Below are 5,477 nucleotides of genomic sequence, written 5' to 3'. Positions count from 1 at the left end.
TTTCTACATTTGACACTTAGGTCAAGAAGCAATTATCAAAATCAAAATTGTCTAGTAAAATAGGACTTAGGATTGATCAAATAGACTAGAATTGGTTTAGCATAGCAATGCACCAAGTTTGGGGTATTACACCAACTTGTCTTTCAAATCTTGTATCTATTTATTATTTTCCTTCAAATATTCTTCCATTCTTTTCCCCTTCCTATACATTTCCATCTTCCTAGATCCATTCTCAAGATGTTGTAATTCCCTCTAGAGAGAACTTTGTAAGAATTTGTTATAGCTCGAATACCATGTAAGAATTTGGTATAGCTTTGGTACCATGTAATAATTTTCCTGAGGCAAGAATGAAATGCCAAAATCTGCAAGCTCAAGAGATAGCACAAGAGAGACAAGATATGATCAAATGAGAATGGATATCAATTTATTGGATGAATACACACTAGAAGTGCCTTGTATATAAAGGCAATTAGAATGACTAGGAGTTAGCAAAGAGATAAAAATCACACACATGTCCACCAATAGTGGACTATCCTCCATTGAGCACATGATTTTTTGTGATGATGAGAGGAAATTTTTACATAGGGATATCTCATAAAGAGATGTTGTAGACAATATGTGCTCAAATAAGTTGCTAACTCCTCTGTTGTCAACAAGACAACTCATATGACTATGCATATTCCTAAGTAAAGTGTAATAATAATTAATTATTTACACTAAAAAACTTGCTTTGATACTAATTGTTGAAAATGATAGGTATTGATAGGGGGGAAAGTGAATCAGTAGTACAATTCAATTTACCTATTTAAAATTTTAACCATAAGTATAAATTAATAACTTTTAACTTGAAACAATATAAATCTATTTACCTATTTGCTAAAATTTAAAGTAATGCAATGGACAACATATCTAGAATACACACATAACACTAAGATTTTTGGTCTCATAAAAACCCTTGGTTAGAGGGAACAATTGTGATAGGAATGACAACCACAACTCTTCATTGCAATAAAAATATTTGGCTTGTTACGAGCTACAATTGTCACCTTCTAAGTGACTCAACTTGTTATAAGTGACTAATATATTGTTAAATATTTTTGAAGTCCTATTGAAGACTGAATTTCTAAGGGATTTTATCTCACTATTACACTTCTTTCCCTATTATGGGATTTACATGAAAGTCATGTCACAATCTTTCTGTAGCTTCTCTGAGATCAAATCTATGATCTCTCCTTGATTCTGCATTAGTTTACCATACCAACATGTAACTCTCATAACTCATTCATCACGATACATATCGCCTTTTAATATCTTCTCACCTTTGATGAAAAAGCCTAATTAGGGTTTCATATTCTTCTATAGCTTTCTTAAAAATCCATCTCTATCTTGAATTTTCTCAATTCTTTGACCGCATCAGCTAGATCTAGCTTTTTTTTACCATTACCTAGGTAGAAAATAACTTTATTTCCATTTGCCAAAATGTTTCTTGAATTCTCCACAAAATCTATTCTCAAATCTCCATAAACCATTTTTTTGGTCTTTTTGATCTATGTAAATTGTTTCTCCTTTTTATCAAGCTCGATGAATATATCAATAACATGAAAAACTCCATATATATTTGTTGAATTCTTATTCCAAAGGTGGAATCAAGAGAGATGAAAAATATTACTCAAAATTTTTAATTCTTGACATTCCTCTTGTGAAATATGTCTAGATATAATCAATAGACTTTAGCTATACCATATAACTATATAATTTATCATCATAAAAATATGTAGAAGTGAAGAAGATTGAAGGATTTTAAGTATTTTCATGATGTCTACAGATGATGTTGAATTAATTGGAGAGCTATTTTCAAAGAGGATAACAAAGTGTCAATAATTTACCAAAGATCTAGTGATATGAACTACAAAAAAATGTTAGATAGAACTGAGTATTAACCTCAACATGTATGACCTTGGGGATGAGAGTTATCACAAGAGTTCAACACAACTACTTGTTGTAACCACATAAAATTCAACTTTTGTAATGTCTTTTTTTTGGTCTTTCACGAACCGAATCAATATTTGTGTGTCAATATAATTCAATTTGTGGTTTTCCAAGTGAATTCACAAGGTTGTCATGTTGTAGTCTTTGTTATTTGATTGATGAAAAACTTGGAATAAATGTTCAAATATTAACACCAACATTAGAGAAAAAAATGATAGATTAGGGAAAGATGACACATGTGATGACAACTTTTATTGACCCATTCAAGCAGCATCTATTTTTTATTTGATATAAGGGGAATTCATCATTTTTTATTTTTATATGTTTAGTTTTGTTGTCTATTAGTGTCAACCACTTAGTCATTTAGAAGGTAGACTTGGTTGGTCATCACTACACCCCAGTTAGTCTACATAGGTTGAGTTATGCATGTGTTAGACATGTAAATAATCTTGTATATATCAAGCTCTATAGGAGTCAAGAAAGTCTATAGCCACTGACTATCCCTATGGAAGCCAAGTTATCTAGTGTATAGTGAATGCCAAGTAAAGTAGAGTGAGTATGTGCTAAGTCATACAAAATGAGCTAAGCTAGTAGAGGCCAAGTGCCAATAAACAAAATCATTAGGACCAAACATCTCAAACTATATGTGCCAAGTAGCACTATTGGAACAAGAATGTTTGGAATGACAAAAAATATGGGGTAAACCATTTTTGACAAACATGTAAGTGATATTTAATGATCATAGAGTTTGTTATGTGTTTTGGCATGGATCACTGATCCCTATGAAGGAAAGTTAGCCAATTAGATTAAGAGGGAAAAAGCAAGCATCTAGATCATCAATTATATTCTAGAAGACTTTATAGATATCTATTTAAGGGCATATCCAAAACCTATTCTACATGATGCAAAGTGTGGAGAATGTGTATGTGAAGGGACTGTGTTTTGTTGGAATTAACAATGGGAAAGTAAATTATGAGAGGGGGAGGGGGGGCATGAATCAACACTTAAAAAATTTAACCATAAAACATTCACCACATATCCATCTTATCATTGTCATGTAATTGAAATAGCTAGCTAAACATTTTCATCCATAGCATGAAACAAATAACACATAAAACAATCAATTTGTTACCTAGATACCCTCCAATGAGAAGTAAAATTGGAGTGGAGATGACACCCACAAATCTTTATTGTTGCAACTATAAAGTGTAGCCAATTATGGTTAGAAGAATTTTGACCATAAACTATGATCTACCCTATGAAAGTTCTACCCTATTAAAGACTTACAAAGACTATTAGGTCACCTTGTTAAAGGATTTAAACACCGTACTAAAAGTGTGCCTTCTTAGAGGAATTAAACTTGAAATAAAAAAAGCACTCAGTTAAGAGATTTACGCAAAAGTCTGTTAGAACTTGAAAGGTACCAAGGCTACTCTGTTAAGAGATTTTCATTGATTCACCTATTAGAATGTTTCAATAATGATCCTTTGGTTAGCACCTCTCTACTAGATATCATATCTCCTCTTTCTTGATGTGTACTTGATCCTCTTGATCAGATGTATCTCTTCTATCCTCTCTCTACTTTTCTCTATTCTCTAACTAATTATTAAATTCATAAAATTATCACAACCTCCATAGCCATCATGAATTCTCTCCACACTTAGCATTTTTCACTCTTGCATCTCATTCTCTTCCTTCATGCATACAAACTATTTAGGATTTTTCTCCTTGAGTAAACACAAGTTCGCTAGGGTTAGGTTAGAATCAATGACTATGGTTGGTCCATTTTTCCACTTAGAATATCCCTCAATTTGATTGGTTGCATATAATACATAGGGATTTTTAATATATAGCTGTATAAACCTTCTATAATCCTAAAACAATCATTTAGTCAACCCAAAAATGGGTTGCATAGAAGTTTGTACCATTACAAACAACTATGTCCAAAACTGTTCACTCGACAATTGAAGTTGCTGATGCTCGACATTCACTATATCTTCAATGTTGTAAATCAATTATTGAATGACTCGACATACTTTGTTTACTCAACTTTTGAGTGTCTTGGAGCTCACTATTTTCTTGACATAGTCTATTTATATTACTTGACATGTATTGTCTGGCAACTTATGCTTGGCATGCTTTGATCACTTGGCTCGAATTGAGCTCAGCTTTCTTTGATCACTCACGTTGCACTGTAATTTTTTTGAATAATGACTAAGTGTTTTCTCACTATCTTGTCAAAACCTATTTGAGATTAACATTGGTATTGCAAGAAAAGTTTTTGAAGAAACAAAGTGTAGCGATCGAGAGAAGTAGTGAAGAGAAGAGAAGAGATATATCAGATAGGAGATTAGATCAGAGATTGGAAAGAGAAGAACTATATTTAGAATTGCGAGTACAAACTAAAGGATTAGGTATTGATAAATTATAGCAAGTGAATCAAGGTAAATCTCTTAATAGAGTGGTCCTAACAGAGTGCTTACTTTTTGTAAGTTTTAAATCCTTTAATCAAGGTAGACCTACTAGTCTTGTAAAATCCTAATACAGAAGACCCCTTACAGGGTAGATCATTATAAGTGATTTTTATACCTAATAGGTGAACTTTGTTACTCCAATAGTGAGAATTTGTGGATGTCATCCAAACCCAATTTTATCTTAACCTTGGAGGGTTTTTTAGTAACCAAATATTTTGTGTTACATGTTTACATTTATTCTTATGGATGTGATGCATAGTTAGTTTTACTCTAGCATTTCAATTTTAAGGTTATATTGTTCATGACCTAGATATGAGATGGATTAGTGGTGAATATAGTTAAGTTGTTATTTTTTTTGAAAGATAAAAATTTAAGTGATCCTGATTCACACCCCCTCTCAATATCTCACTTTCCCAATAATCTTCCAAAAATTAGTATCAGAGATTTATTCTCTTGAAATAAGTTTAAACACTTGAGAGTTGAGAGCTTGGAGGTGGAGGCTTATAAATTGGGGAAGATCATTGAAAATCATATGCTTGACATCTTAGATCATACTGCAACAACTTGAAGAAGAAAGAGAGGAATTGAAGAAGTCTTAAAGAAAATGAAATAGATGGCTATTTAGAAAAATAATACACTATCAAGAAGTGGAAACTAAAGGAATTTTTGACAATAGTAATTCTAGTGAAAGTGATGTAGCTATAGCAGATCTATTAGAGGAGTAAACCATTCTTGAATGAAGATGTTAGAGGATTGAAGAGAGAACATGAAATCCAATCAGTAAGGATATGTGAAGTGATTGGACAAAAAAATAAAGATGAAGAAGACAAATTCATGGAAGAAGAGGACAAAAGACAAATGGCTATCATACTTGATGAAGGAAAATTTGATGCACAAAAGCTTACAAATAATGAGCTGGACATGGTGAATCAAATGCTACTAAAAAATCAAGAATTGAATAGAAAGGACATAGAGATTGCAAATCTGAAATCATAGAGTGATCAACTAATGAAT

Source organism: Cupressus sempervirens, chromosome 8, assembly GCF_028749045.1.
Source record: "Cupressus sempervirens isolate cs-2001-9-10 chromosome 8, ASM2874904v1, whole genome shotgun sequence".
Lineage (NCBI taxonomy): Eukaryota > Viridiplantae > Streptophyta > Pinopsida > Cupressales > Cupressaceae > Cupressus > Cupressus sempervirens.
Note: the sequence above shows the minus strand (reverse complement) of the source record.